Raw genomic sequence first — 16,419 nt, 5'->3', positions numbered from 1 at the left:
AGTGTTTAATGTTGTTAAATTGAATTTGATCTATATGCACATCAACTTGAAAATTTGAAACATTTGTGGCAAGTCATGGAATAGTAAAGCATCTAGAAATAAACAGACTTGGTGAACAAGGAAAGTTAAATGAATTCTTAAATTATTTTATAAAATGGAAAAAATATGGAAGAAGGGAGACAGAAACAAGTATACAAGTATATGCACTATTGTCTAACCTATATAAATGTTTGGAATAGGCAATCATTTTATGATTTTTGATGTAGGATAACACTGTTCTGTCCTTACTGCATAGTCTCAGGAATAGTTGATAGTTGGTAGCTTATTGATAGTTTATTGGACTGAGGAAAAGAGAAAAACACCTTTAGGAGGTATTTTGCCTGGGGTAGTCAGGAAGAGCTTTAGAATACCTTTTAGGTGGGCTCTCAGGAAGGGCTTTCTTATGTTCATTTGACTACTTGACTGAGTGGAGTGTCAGCTCAGACTGCAAGGGAGTTGGAGAGACTTGGGAGCTGGAGAGAGAGAGAGCAGGGCTGCAAGATGGACCACAGAGAGACAAGCAAGGGGAACATGTGCTTGAGAGAACCTACGGCCTCCATAACATTAATTTCTTCTATGGGGCTGGAGCGATAGCACAGCAGGTAGGGCGTTCGCCTTACAAGCGGCCAACATGGCCGACCCGAGTTCGATTCCTCCACCCCTCTCGGAGAGCCCGGCAAGCTACCGAGAGTATTCGATATGCCAGACACAGTAACAACAAAGTCTCCAATGGAGACGTTACTGGGCCCTCTCGAGCAAATCGACGATCAACGGGAGGGCCTTTACTTACTTACTTTATGGGATAAACTCCCTTATAATAAACTGCTACTAAGATCAACTGGCCTGGCCCTCATCTCTTCCTTTGTCTGCCCTCAGCCAATAGCCATCCAGATCAAGGCCACACACAGCAGCTCTAGGGCACCGAACGAGGGTGGTGAAATAGAGCCATCCAGAGAGCCCGCGAATACACAACCTTCTGTGTGCATAGTTTTTTACAACCAGCCATATTGATAAATTGGCTAAGATGAAAGATTTCTATTTTATTGACAGCAATATATATTCTTAACACATTTTCCTGCATTGGTTGAAAGTATAGTTACAATCATTAAATCTTCAAATTATTTTACATAAATTGTAACTCAATGAAATATTAAAAATATGTCACAGTTAGGGGCCAGAGAGATAGTATAGTAGATAAGGCACTTGCCTTGCACACCACTGATATGGGTTCAATGTCAGGTACTGCATACAGTCCTCTGATCATTTTCAGGAGTGTTTTTTTTTTTTAATGTTGGAGTACAGCTATTTATTCAGCCATTGATTAAGCTGATTGAATTGGGCATGAACCCCACATTACATATTTTTTGTTCAGAATCTTAATTTTATTTTATAATTAGGCCCAGCCCTGGATAGCACAGCGGTAGGGCGTTTGCCTTGCACGCAGCCAACATGGCCGACCCGAGTTCAATTCCTCCGCCCCTCTCGGAGAGCCCGGCAAGCTGCCGAGAGTATCTCGCCCGCACGGCAGAGCCTGGCAAGCTCCCCGTGACGTACTAGATATGCCAGACACAGTAACAACAAAGTCTCCAATGGAGACGTTACTGGGCCTGCTCGAGCAAATCGACAAACAACGGGAGGGCCTTTACCTTTACCTTTTTAAATTACCAGTGCACATCTTCCACCACCAAGAACCACAGTATCTCCCCGGCCCACCCCTCCCCCCGCCTCTCTGGCAGATAATCCCCCCCCCATTCTCTCTTTTGTTTGCTTGTTATGAATAGCATAAGTTGTCACATCGTGGGAGTGGACATGTGCTCCTGAAACTTCAAAATTCCAGATAATTGGGGTCTGGATAAATCTCTGTGGCAAGCTGCTCTGTTCAGAGATTCTTTTGGGTGTCTCTGGATCATGGCTGTTAAGGAGCTTAAGTAGCAGTCAGAGGCAGTTTGTGGGCATGACCTCTAGGGTCCCATGGGATGGGGGGTGGGGAGGGGGGATGAGAAGGCCCATCCCCTATCCCTTGAGGTCTGGACTTTGCGGTCACTGGACCCGTGTACCTGCATTTCTCATTGGGTTCTGGAAGTTGCTGGCCACTGGCGTTTTTAGGGGGCAGGTGGGGGGATGACGCCTGACCTTATCTGAGGCACTCTGATAAAGTCGGCCTTGCTTAAAGTTCAGAGGCATCTCTGCAGCTGCTTGGTTTGGAGATTCTTTAGTGTTTGTCTGGATCATGGCCCTGTTTCCATCTTTTCCAGAGAAATAAACTATTGGCATATGCTCTGCAGGGTGCGCCCACTTGTAGGGCACCACATGGCTGGCCCTAACTGTGGTTTTGATGTCTTTCAAGATTTATGGGTCTCTGAAATAAGGTCAATAAGTGAGCTTATATAGCTGAGCCTGAGGTGGTTTTTGGGCGTGGCTCCCACATACTTAATTTCTTTGTAAACTTGGCCCCAAGTTGTGGGTGTCTGGCCAAAGGCAAAGCAGCAATTTAGGGACATCAGGAAGTCTGAAGTCACCATCAGGCTGCTAATGCACTTGCCCTGCAGGTACAGGTGGACCTACTGGTGGCACCATACCCCCACCTGGAGTGATTTTTGAGTGCAGAGCAGAAGTAACTCCTGGGCATCAATGGAGGTGGCCCAGCAAAACAACAGTGAAGAAAAAATGGCACATTTGATGCTAAAAATAGGAATGAATCAAGAAAAGCTCAAGAGAATAAGAAACATCTAAGGCAAATAAGGGATCAGGAAATACATCAGGAAGGACAGGTCCTTTGAGGTCAGTCGTAAATGATAAGCCCGTATTTTCCATTTGAAGATATTCTAGGGAAAAATCAGAGAATAGATTTTTTTACCTTCCTTTCTTCTTTCTTTCTTTCTTTCTTTCTTTCTTTCTTTCTTTCTTTCTTTCTCTCTCTCTCTCTCTCTCTTTCTTTCTTTCTTTCTTTCTTTCTTTCTTTCTTTCTTTCTTTTGTTTTTGTGCTACACCAGGCTGTGCTCAGGGTTTACTCCTCGCTCTGCACTAAGGGATCACACCTGGCAGGGGTTTGGGAGCATGTGTCGGCCTGGGGATGGAACCCCATGTGAGTGTGTGCAAGGTAAATAAATGCCTTACCTCTTTAATATCTCTCCAGTATTCATTTAGTAATTTATTAATTATACTTCATTTTTTCTCTGCTTGGTAAAAGTTTAGGACCCTGTGTATAATTCTGAATAAAAAAATCTTTGCCTTCAGAAATTTTATATTCTAATAGGGATGTCATGACTCGTGAATTTTCATAAAATGTTGAAGACTTCCTAAATAAACTTTGCAGAGATAACAAGAAGTGAGATGGTCCACAGTAAGTAAACTGGAATGAGATTAATATAATTTATATGCTTTACAAAGAGTTTAAATTTTATCTCACAGACATGATAATCTAATAAAATTTTAAAAGTTCTACATTGGTATATTTATAGTTTTTTAAGAAAAGATTATTTTGATAGTTTGTTTACAGATTGGAATAGGTATAAATTAATAAAAACATGATACAGGGAAAGCTGTCACCATAGTCTAAGCCAGGGTTTGTGTAAACAAAGTATATTTGCCATTTCCTATAGTTGAGCCATAGTAGCTAATGCTTGCTCATAAAACTAATCTCCTGTACCAAGCCAAAACAAGTCTATAATGAAACCTATTTGTAATTCTTGGTTTTAGATCCAAAAACCATTTCCTGGGTATTAAAGTGGAAGGCTGGTCAAAAACTGGGAAAGAGTCGATAGTAAATTCTATCTAGAGATAGAATTATTCATTACTGTATAAGAGGATGTTCAGGAATTTAACGTGTAAATATAGGTACAATACCATTAACCAAAGTAGGAACAACACTGAGCATAGGATGTATTTGGAAATAAGAAATTTTAATGACAACAGTTTCACAAATCTCACTTCATGTATTTACTTTTCAGTGAAATTCTGTCACAGCTTTTCTGATAGATTTATAGGTGAATGATCTTTGTAACTTCTTTATTAGGTCATATAATAATAATATAATGACATTTATTATTACCATTATTTTGCTTGTGGCCTTATTTAACTAACTCAGTCAAGTACTTTCAGGATTGTGCTATAATAAAGTACTTTTTTTTTCTTTCTTTCTTTTTTTCTTTTTTTTTTTGGGTCACACCCAGCAATGCACAGGGGTTACTCCTGGCTCTTCACTCAGGAATTACTCCTGGAGGTGCTCGGGGGATGATGTGGGATGCTGGGAATCAAATGCAGGTCTGTAATGCAAGGCAAATGCCCTACCCTCTGTGCTATCGCTCAGCCCCTAATAAAGTCTTTTGTTGGAGGAAATATGACTTAGAAGATTGACATCTTAACTTTAAAGTCTTTCAAAGATTATTGGTATACTGTTATGTCTTTTCCAGTAACCTCATATACTGTGGGTTAAGGCCATGTACACCATATAGTGATCTATTAATTATTTATAATAAATTTTCTCTGATTATTAGGATCTCTGAAACTTATGTGTCATGATCTGGTAACTAAGATATAAAAGGACTTTACTAGTTTTTTAGGTAATGACTATGCCTTGTTACATTAAATATTATTTATAGTTCCAGACCCGGCTGGAGCAGTAGCACAGTGGGTAGGGCATTTGCCTTGCATGCGGCCAACCCGGGTTTGATTCCTCCGCCCATCTCGGAGAGCTGGGCAAATTACAGAGAGTATCCCGCCCGCATGGCAAAGCCTGGCAAGCTACCAGTGATATATTCAATATGCCTAACACAGTAACAACAAGTCTCACAATGAAGACATTACTGGGCCGGCAGGACAATGGGAAGACAGTGCTAACAGTGCTAACTTCCAGAGCAGCAATAACGTGTTTCAGGGAGGTGGGGAAAGTTTCCCCTTGTAGGAGCAAACATCTGACAAGTAAAGCTCATTTGCCAGTGTGTGAGCATATGGCAAAGCAGTGTTTCTCCAGACTTCTTTCTGTTGGCAGCAACTGGCCTCCCAGAAACTTGGACTTTTGTTTGTGCTGCAGGAGGGATGAATATTCTACATAAAAATTGTAATTATCTTTTCATTGAGGAAACTTAAACTTGGAATTCAGTGCCACTCTCTGAGTAAATCATCAATTTTGGAAAGAAGAAGAATCGAATTTTCTGGTTTTAGTTTTTTCCCTTTTTGTCCAAATGAACCGCTGATACCCAGTTCTAGGCTTAGAATTCTAAGAGACCTGTTGTTGCTTTCCCTTCCAAAAAATACTTACTCAAATCCTCTAGATGTTAGGTATGACTGGTGCAGATTAAAAGTTTCAAATTTGATTTATAAACAAAAACTAATATAATTTGGTTTATAAACAAAAACTGTTATATAGTTTATATATTTGTTTATGAACAAAAACTATCATATATATGTGTGTGTATGTAGATATCTTCTGTGGTTTCTTTCTTGTGCGTATCTACTTACATTTCTCACAGATGTTTTGTTGGTGTTTGTAGATAAATGAGTGAACCAAACCTTTGACGGTAAAACACTAGGATCTTCTCTAAGATTAAAAAGAGTTTAGGGCTACAGCAAGCCACTGTGAAAATTAGCGCAATTCTGCCTGAGTGAGAGTGGCAATTCCATTTTCACATCTCTTTTCTCTCCACAGGGAATAAATGCTTTGAGCCCTGAAGCCTGGGCTTATGTTCCAGCACAATTCAGTGACTGGAGAAAGTTACTTATTTTCTATCCAGCTTCCTGTGTGCAAACTGGGAGTAATCACACTGCGCACAAGAATGAAGGACCCCCTTTCAGCCCTCTAGCTTGCACTCCACCTGAACACCTTGCAAGGTTAGCGTGGCTTTCATGGCTCACTCCATCAGCCCCATAGTTTCTGCTTCATCTGGTAGTTTCTCTCTTTCCTCTTTCTCTTAAATGCCCTGCTTCTTTTGCTTCATTTATATCTTTGCCTCCTTTTCAGCCTATTTGTATATTTCTTCAACTCACCCTTACAGTTATTCACTAACAATGGCTGAATCTTACCTTCACAAGTTTTCTCTCCAGCATTCTTTCCCTCTCTTGCCACTGCCTCCCTTGTTTAATCTGTAATTTTACTAATCTGGTTGTTGTTTTCAAGTACTGATCTAATTTTGAAATTTTGACTTTGAAAATCCTTGAATAGGTTCTCACTGACTGTAAGAGCAATACTGTATTACTGAGTCGGACGTTGTGGCCACAATCTGGCTACCCGAGCATTCTTTTTCATTTTCTATGAACTGATTTTCCAACCTTTGTTCTACATTAACATCATTAAAGGAGATGGATAAAATTGTCTACATTCACCTATGAGCTATTAAATCTTATTCTTTGGGATAAGAGTCTAGACTATTTTATATTTTTTCCCCATAAATCTGCCATTGTGACCTAAGTTTAACCTTTATCAGTTCATTTTTAAAGTTTTATTTCAATTCTAATACATAGTCAAGATTAAAAATCACTAGTTAGCTTTCTCATACTTAGTGCAATAGTCACTTTTATACTTTAAAAGTATTCTTTATACTTTTATAAAAAAAAAAAGAAAAAACTTTTAGTGATAGGGGCTGGAGTGAGAGCACAACAGACTGAAAAGTTGGCCTTACCTAAAGTTGACTTAGATCAATCCCTGGCACCACATATGATCAGCTGAGCCTCAGGAGGAGTGATCCTTGTGGGGAGATCCAGGAATAAGCTCTGAGCATTTGTGGCTGTTCCCCACAAACAAACAGACATACAACCCCATAGCTTGTAGACTGCATTTCTTCAAGGAAGGGAATCGTCTAACTTATTATTATTTTTTAATCAAACTGAATTATCATACTAGAAATATACTAGAAGTAATTTCCTATCACTTGCCAACACCTGCACTTCTGGTACTTTCCCATTTTGGATCTTGTACCTCCCCATTTGGAGCTTCATGAATATAGCTATCATCATGAACTGTATTTCAAGCCTCCCTGGTGTCCTTATATCGCTATGGTGAACCATGTTCTTGATGCCTTTTAGTTTTCACAAACTGACTCCTCTGCTTCTGTTCCCCATTGCTGGGTCGGAGAGTGGAACAAATGACCTGTCAATACTTTTAAGCATCTAAACGTACTAGAAAAATATATATGCAGTCGTTTATAGGTGATCTTTGTAAATTCTTCAGTTTAGGAGTGTTGAAAATGAATGGAATGTATCTCTTAGTTTTTCTTTACTATTTTGTTGTTTTGTGTTGTGCCTATGTTGTGATGGTCCTTTATACATTTTCTTTCTAAATATTTTACTAAAATTTTATTAACTAGTTGATGATGATGTTTTTCCAGTCAGGATATATTTCTGATAACAGGTGAGGAACAAAAGTTGATAATTATTACCATTCATTGATTTCTAGACAGTAAATATGATAGGTTGATTTAAATTTGAATTCTCTATTGTAATTAAAATAAAATATTTCAGTGGATGGTATATTTGATTTCTCAAAATCTAGCCCCTCAATTATCACTTTTTAAGTGATGAATTTTCATTAACTATTGTCTTTTATTCTCAGTAGTATGTTTGAGCGAAGGCTAGTGTCAGTGTCTATCCATGTCTTGCCATATTATCTCCCTAGGAGATAAAGTTTTGAGTGAAGATTCATGGCCAGAAAAGATTGTAGGAGAGAAAGCTACTCCATAATGATTCTGTTTCCTCTCATCTGTTCTTCCTTATATGACTTCATATCACAATTAAAAATGAATAATTTAAAAAAAATTGAATTAAAAATGTAACAATGTAAAAATCAATACAAAGTAGATCTTGTAGGGCAAAAAATAGACATGAAGAATTTTATGTCAGTATTTTACATAAATTTTGTTTTATTTCATTGTAATATTAGTATCTCAGTTTGATATCTCAGTTCTATATTTTATATGATTGACTTAAATTATTATGTAGCATCTGTTCAATTGGAAATTAGTCCACTAGCAGAAAGTTAAATAAGGGTGACTAATACTGAACTTACCTATTATTTTTCTTTACTATAATCTCAGTGTTTTAATATGGCCGACCCGAGTTCAATTCCTCCGCCCCTCTCGGAGAGCCCGGCTAGCTACTGAGAATATTTGATATGTCAAACACAGTAACAACAAAGTCTCCAGTGGAGACGTTACTGGGCCCGCTAGAGCAAATCGACAATCAACGGGAGGGCCTTTACCTTTACCTTTACCTTAATATAATACAATAATCACATTTAAGAAGTCAGTCAGTTTTGAACATAAATCTGCCATTGTGACCTAAATTTTTAAGTTTGATTAACTTTGTCATATTATATTTAATAAAAGGTTTTTTCAGTAATAGCTATATTTTAAATAGCATGTTTAATCAATGAATCAGTTCTTATTTTCTGAGGGGCTGGAGCGATAGCACAGCGGTAGGGCATTTGTCTTGCACGCAGCCAACATGGCCGACCCGAGTTCGATTCCTCCGCCCCTCTCGGAGAGCCCGGCAAGCTACCAGAGTATCTCGCCCGCACGGCAGAGCCTGGCAAGCTCCCTGTGACATATTCGATATGCCAGACACGGTAACAACAAAGTCTCTAATGGAGACGTTACTGGGCCCACTCGAGCAAATCGATGATCAATGGGAGGGCCTTTACTTTATTTTACTTATTTTCTGAGGTATTTTGTGATAGTAGTTCACCAAGGAACCATGGCATAAACCATTCACTTAATTCGTCAAATACATACTCATCTTAAATGACATGGAACGATGATATCTGGAACTAGCTAAAAGAGAAAGTTCACATAATATTAAGGAACTCAGTCATTTGTAAAAATACTTTTTTTAAGGTTAAATATATAGACTTAATGTATATTTAAAATATGTCAATGCTTAATTGAGTACAATGTGCTCTTAATATGATGTACTATATATGTATATATATATATATTATAGGCTTTATATAGTCTATAGTATCAGTATTGTGAAAACACTCTATCCAACTCCAGGTTCAGTCATTTCACGAATGTGGCTTGAAAATTGCCATAGCATATCACAAAAATCAGTACACATACAAGGGCTGGATTCATTATTGTTTTGTCTTTATTGTTAAAGAAAGTTATATATTTAATAAATTTGAACAAAATTATATATGTTATGAATTTTGCAGAAAAAGAAATAGTTAGATAATAAATTATATAATGAACAAAATTCCCTATAAATTCTATTGGGTAAGAAATTTCCAAACATCATTTAACACATTTTACTTAAACATAAACCTTAGTTTGGCTAGATAAACAAAAGTGTAACTAAAGTCAAGGATAGTTTTCCAGGACCTGGATAGCACAGTGCATAGGGCATTTGCCTTGCATATATACGGCTGACCTGGGTTCAATTCTCAACATTGTATCTGGTCTCCTGAGCTAGCACTGACAAGAGCAATTCCTGAATGCATGAGCCAGGAGTAACCCCTGTGCATCAGCGGCATGGCACAAAGAGCAAAAAAAAGATAGTGAAAAATCTATGCTCTATATGAAACTTGCAATAAAATTATTATATAAATTGCACACTGTAATTCTTTATGATGTAGTTACTGGTTTTGGCATATCGAATACACAGCAGATAGCTTGCCAGGCTCTTCCGTGCGGGCGGAAGCTCTAGCCAATCAGGGCATTCAAGTCCAATACATCAGGATCCTCCGTGAGCTGTATTGCGGATTCACTACCAGGATCTCACCATTCTACAAAGAAGTGATCGTTGATGTCAAGAGAGGGGTGCGGCAGGGTGATACCATTTCACAGAAACTCTTCAGTGCCACCCTCGAGAACATCATGCGATGACTGGAATGGGAAGGAATGGGAGTGAAGATAGATGGTCGGCAACTACACCACCTCCGCTTTGCTGATGACATTGTTTTAATAACACCAAACATCAGCCAAGCGGCACAAATGCTGGCCGACTTTGACCATGAGTGTGGAAAGGTAGGACTACAGCTGAATCTTACGAAGACAATGTTTATGAGAAACTGCCTCGTTCCTGACGCCCCATTCGCTCTCAATGGAACGACCATCTCCAATGCAACAGCTATGTGTACCTAGGTCAAGAGGTCAACATGACAAATGACCTGGCACCCGAGCTGCGCAGGAGGAAGAGAGTGGCTTGGAACGTCATCAAGAACGTCGAAGAAATAGCTAAGAGGACGAAGAACCTACGGCTCCGGGCACATCTCTTTGATTCCACTGTTCTTCCTGCATTAACATATGCCTCAGAGACCTGGGCCCTACGCAAACAAGATGAGAACGCTATTCAGGTCTCCCAAAGAAGAATAGAAAGAGCTATGCTTGAATATCACGTTTCACTCAAATGAGAGAAAGAATCCAGAGTTCTGACATCAGTCGACGATCAAGAATCAGGGACGCTGTCTCATTTGCCAAGGTGTAGAAAATCAGATGGGCTGGTCACGTAATGAGATTTAAAGACGACCGCTGGACTAGAGCTGTTACTGACTGGATTCCACAGGATGTCAAAAGACCACGTGGCCGCCCACCTTCCAGATGGTCAGACTTCTTCGTCAAGATCATGAACAATCGGTTTGTGGCCCTTCATTTTCCTGGAGCGAACAGATGCCATTGGGCTACACTAGCACGCGACAGGGACAAATGGAGATGTTACTGGCACCCGCTCGAGCAAATCGACGACTAACGGGAAGTTAAGTGATTAAGTGAATTCTTTATAGAATTAAATTTTATAACATATACTTATCTATTAAACTGTTTTACTTATATAAAAATTCATGCTTTATATAAATCACTCATTTATAGTTTATGTTCACTGTCATTAGTATATTTGCAGAATGTATCACCATAATCTGACTTTAGAGTATTTTGTCCCTTTTAAAGACACTTTGTTGCATTAATTGTCTTTTATTATTCTCTCTTTTCCAATCTAAGCAACCACGATTCTATTAAAAATTTTAGAAACGTTAAATTTAAATTCTTATTAAGCATCATGATTTCCAGTTATTCATAGTTCAGTTTTGGATAATACACCAGATAGTATCTTAGATAATAGCACCAGTCCCACCGGTGTCAACTTTTATCCACCAATCCCATTGTTCCCAATCTCTCTCCCATCTTTCCTCTCCCCTTCCCCCAAGCCTCCCCTCTTGACAGACATCAAATTTGCTTGTTGAAGTTCAGATTTCTTGATTTCAGTCCTGTTGACTCTATAGTTTGGATATTTGGCTCTATTATTCCTTGTGTATATATTACCATACCTTCATGATCCACTTATTTATCATTGACCATCTAGGTTGATTCCAAATCTTAGCTACTGTACAGTGTGCTGCAGTGAATGTGTTTCTACATTCTTTTGAATAGATGTTTTTCTGTCCCATGGATAGAGGCCCAAAAGTGGAATTGTTGGGTCATATGGATGCTCTATTCTAAGTTTACTGTGTATGTTCAATTTTCATAGGGATTAGATCAGACAACATTCCCACCAGCAGTGCGTGAGGGTTACTTTTTGACCATCTCCTTGCCAACAGAGATTCTTCCCAGTATTTTTGATATGTGCCATTTTCACTGGTCTAAGATGATATCTCATTGTCATTTTGATTTGGGTTTCCCCAATAATGAGTTATTATGAGCAGTTTTTCTTGTACTTGTTGGCTGTCACTTGATCTTCCTCAGAGAATTGTCTATTCATATCCTCTCCCCATTTTTTGATGAGACTCTTAGAGTTTTGTTGTTGTTGTTGTTGTTTTTGATCTTTTTGAGTACTTTATAGATCCTGACTATCAACCCTTTATCTGATGCATTGAGTGTGAATATTTTCTCCCCCTCAACTGTCATTTAGTTTTAGCCAGTGTTTCTTTTGCCAGACAGAAACTTTTAAGTTTGACGTAGTCCCATTTGTTTAGTTTGGTTCTGTAGCCTTTGTCAATGGCATTGTATTGTTGGAGTTCTTTATAGAGAAAGCTTTTGATAAGATCCAATACATATTCATGATAAAAAAAAGCCTCAATAAAGTAAGTATAGACTGTGACTTCCTCAAGTTAGTAAGAGCTATCTATGAAAACCCATGGCCAATATTTTTGTTACTGTTGTTTTTGTGGGTATACCCAGTAATGTTCAGGGCTTACTTCTGGCTCTGTACTCAGAGATTACTCCCGTTGGTGCTTGGGGCACCTTATGGTATGCCAAGGATTAAACCTGTGTGGGCCACATGCAAGACAAATGTCCTCTCCTCTTTGTGCTTCAGTCCCACCAATACTATTCTTAATGATGAAAAACTGAAAACAATCCTATTAAAATCAGGCACAAGACAAGGATGTCCAATGTTCTCACTCTTATTCAACTTTGTATTAGAAGTCATGGCAACAGCAATCAGGCAAGAAAAGGAAACAAAAGGGATACAAATTTGAAATGAGGAAGTCAAATGATCTCTATTTGCAAATGACATGATGATATACATTGAGGACCCTAAAGAGTCCAAACAAAAGCTCCTAGAAAAAAAATAAACCAACACACAAAGTGGCCAGCTACAAATTCTATACACAAAAATTGATTGCATTCCTTGTATAAATAGTGAATCAGAGGAGAAAGTGATCAAAGAGCCCGTCCGATTTAAAGCACTGTCAAAAAATATCAAGCACCTAGGAATCAACTTAACTAAAGAGGTGAGACACAGATACAATTAAGACTTCTTAAAAACACTAAAGAAAGAAATGAAAAACCACCTCAGGAAATGGAAAAACGTTCCATAATTCTGTATTAGAAGACAATATTGTCAAAATGACCTCAAAAATAGCCACCTTACCTAAACTACTATATAGATTCAGTGTAATATGTATCTAAATTTAGAAAATGTCTCTCAGGGACTGAGCACAGTCAATTATAAAGTTTGTGTGGAATCATAAAAAACCTTGCATAGTCAAAACCATTCTAAAAATCAAGAAAATGGAAGGAATCTCACTACTTCAATCTATATTTTATAGCCATCATAATCAAAACAGCACAGTACTGGAATAAAGAAGGACTCTTGGACCTATGGGTCAGAATAGAATATTCAAGGATAGACCCCATATATGTAGTAAGCTAGCTTTTGACAAAAGAGGTGAGAATATGAAATGGAATATATGTAGCCTTTCCAAAAAATGGTGTTGGGAGATTTGGATAATTACATGCAAGAAATTAAAGCTTGATTAATATCTAACACCTTACCAAAAGTCAACTCAAAGTTGATCAAAGACCTTGAGATCAGACATGAATCTTTAAAGTATATTGAGGCAGAACATTCCAATCAACCATTAATCTTTTAAGTTTTTTTCTTATGGATAGTGTAAATAAATCATTCAGTATATATGTTTTTATAATACATTTATGTTGATGTTTATTTCAATTTTTCTTATATATTTTTCATAAGTGTGGGTTTACTAAATCTTCTGGAAAGTCTGTGTTTAATTTTGCAAGTTTCTGCCATGCCATTTCCAAAGAAACCGCATGATTTTACATTCCCAGCAGTGATGTGTGATAACTCTGAGTTCTACATGTCTTCAACAGTTATTATTATTATTATTATTGTTATTTTGCTTTTTGGGTCACACCCGGTGATCACAGGGGTTGCTCCTGGCTTTGCACTCAGGAATTTCTCCTGGCGGTGCTCAGGGGACCATACAGGATGCTGGGAATTGAACCCGGGTTGGCCGTGTACAAGGTAAAAACACCCTACCCGCTATACTATCACTCCAGTCCAACAGTTATTGATTGTAACAATCCTCAGTGAGCATGAAATAGTATGTCTTTGAAGTTTTTATTTGAATTTTTCTGATTACAAATATTGTTGATCCTTTTTCTCTTGTACTTGTTACTGAGCTTCTATAGAGAAATGTATATTTAAAACTTAATTTTTATAACTATTAAATTTTATATGTAAACATTGTAAAGTAATCAGCAAAGTTAGTCTAGTATGCTGGTAGAACAGTTGTCTCTTATGTGTGAGACCCTGAGTTCATTATCTGGCATGTGTTAAAAGATGTCTAATTAGCATTCATCAACCACATACTCACAATTTATTTTGAACACAAGATATGTGTTCCTGCTCTGACCTATCTCCCTGGTCCAAATTGCACTTTTTGACCACCTTCACTGTTTCACTCACTACCCAGAAGTAACCTGTGTCTGGCAACCACTAATGTCTTCTCCATGAACCAGGATTTTGTATATGTATATATGTATATGTTTGTACATACATATTTACATGTTTATATATAATCCGTGTATATATTACACATATGTAGGTTAGGTTATAATACTTTTCTATATATCTTTAATTTATTTTTGTTTTCCTACCACCTTGAGGTTCTTAAGGAACTGTTTTGGGATTGGTGTTTCAGGGTCCAAACTTGGACATCTGGCGTGCAACGCATGAACCATAGCCCTTTATCTTCCTGTCTCTATGTGACTTATTTAACAGCATCATGCTGTAAGGGTTTAGATATTCTGTCACAAACGGCAGAATCTAATCTTTTTATGGTTAGTTAATATTCCATTATTTACATTTCACACTTCCTTTATCCATTTGTATAAAGTTGAATACTTAAGTTGTTTCTGTGCCTTGCTATTTTACACAAAGCAGTATAGAACATAAGAATAAAGATATTTTTCAACTATTTTCATTTTTGTCATAAATGTGAGTGTAATTTCTGATCCTGTACAGTTTGTACAGCTTTTTAATTTGCTTTCCTTTTTTGTATCATCCTTAAGAAGACCTTATTTTATCCAAGGCTGTAAACACTTTGGGGACTTACAAGAATTTTATATTTTTAGCTTCTATGTTTAGAACAGTGATACAAATTTTTTTCATATTTTGTATAAGGTAGGAATTTGATTTTATTCTTCTTAGGGGGCCTCTCTAGAAATATACAAGGGAGATGGGGAACACTGGTTGCTACTCAGCCCACCTGTGCAGATGGGATGGATTAGTGCTCCTGAGTGCTATTGTGATGCTGCTTCCCAGAGAGATGGTGGGGACTTCCAGCTAGCAGTGTGTGGGGGAACCATCTGGAGCCAAGATTTGAAGTCTGGCCCCACATATACAACTTCTCACTAGCCTCTGATTTCATTGACTTGCTCCTAGAAATCCAGTTGTTTTAGAGCCATTGCTGAAAAACTGCATTAACCCCTGTGCACTCTCTTTACACTTCAGTTAAAAGTGAATTGAAAATAAGTGTAAGGGTTTATCTGTGAAATCACAATCCTACTCCTTTGATAAATCCTATCTATGTTCATGCCAGTCTCATGATGGATGTCCTTATTATGATTTTCATTAGATGAAAGTATGTTTTGAAATCAGGATGTAGGAGACCTCCATGTTGGTTTTTTAATTTTAATTATTTAATTATTTTTGTTGAGGTCGCATCCTTAGTTTCATCTTCTAAAAACTTTAAAGTATTGTGGTTGTGAATGCTGTTACTAATAGGGTTTTATGAATAGAGCGTTACCCCACCACACCCTCCACCAGCCTGTCTTCTCTCCACCATTGTTGGAGGACACTACCCCAGCCAGCATCCTATTGTCCCCTCATCCCTATCTACTCAAGAACAGTTTGCAGTTTCTGTTGCCCTGGGGCACTTGAAATATTCCTACTTTGTTTCATTTTATCTCCTATGATTTTGTTGTTCAGAACTACTCACTTCAACACTAGACCTACACCTACTCTCCCCTACTTAGTCTTCTCAACTCTGCAGTCAGGGTTTGTCATCATTTAATATGGTCTTTTAGCTTTTTTTGGTGTTTGTTTCTCTGCATATCACAGCTGAGTGAAATCATCTGATATCTGTTCTTTCTCCTTTGACTACAGAAAAATATGAAAGACTACACAGATTTTTGTGTAATCCTTGTGCAGGGGCTTATTATTAATCTTCTCTTTGTCCTTCCAATTTGAGTGTATATGTTGATGAGGCAATTATACTAAATTTTTCTATTAAAAGATTATTTGAACTATTCTTAGTACCTTGTATTTACATATGAAATAGAAGTTGTCAATGACTGGAAATAAAACACTAGTTAATATTTTAATAGAGATTCCTTTGCATCTATAAACTATTTTAAATAATACCATTTTAGCAATATTAAGCTTTTTGATCCACGGCATAGGATGCCTCTGATTTATTTGGGTGAATTAAAACTTTCATAATAATGTTTGGAGTTTTTTAGTGTATAAATCTTGTACTTTTTTGTTAAATTTATATATAAATCTATACCTAGGTTTGTGTCTTGTTGGTGCCATTGTAAATGAAATATGTTTTCCCTTTTTTGATCATTTCTAGTGAACAGAAATATAATTGGATTTTGTATATTGAATTTGGATCTTAATTATGTGGAATCAATTCTTAGTTTTAAC

The 16,419-nt window shown here is 37.5% G+C and overlaps 1 protein-coding gene and 1 non-coding gene across 7 annotated transcripts in view; one reads left to right on the top strand and one right to left on the bottom strand.

Annotated features, from left to right (window-relative positions):
• Positions 1 to 16,419, top strand: part of NOL4 (nucleolar protein 4) — a 313,852-nt gene that overhangs the window by 46,816 nt on the left and 250,617 nt on the right. The window lies entirely within an intron of this gene.
• On the bottom strand, positions 15,877 to 15,985 carry LOC130045571 (U6 spliceosomal RNA). Its single transcript, XR_008795560.1, has one exon. It is a non-coding gene; the product is annotated as a U6 spliceosomal RNA (small nuclear RNA).

This window comes from Sorex fumeus, unplaced genomic scaffold, assembly GCF_029834395.1.
Source record: "Sorex fumeus unplaced genomic scaffold, SorFum_2.1 ptg000128l, whole genome shotgun sequence".
NCBI lineage: Eukaryota > Metazoa > Chordata > Mammalia > Eulipotyphla > Soricidae > Sorex > Sorex fumeus.
This window is presented reverse-complemented; position numbering and strand designations above follow the sequence as displayed.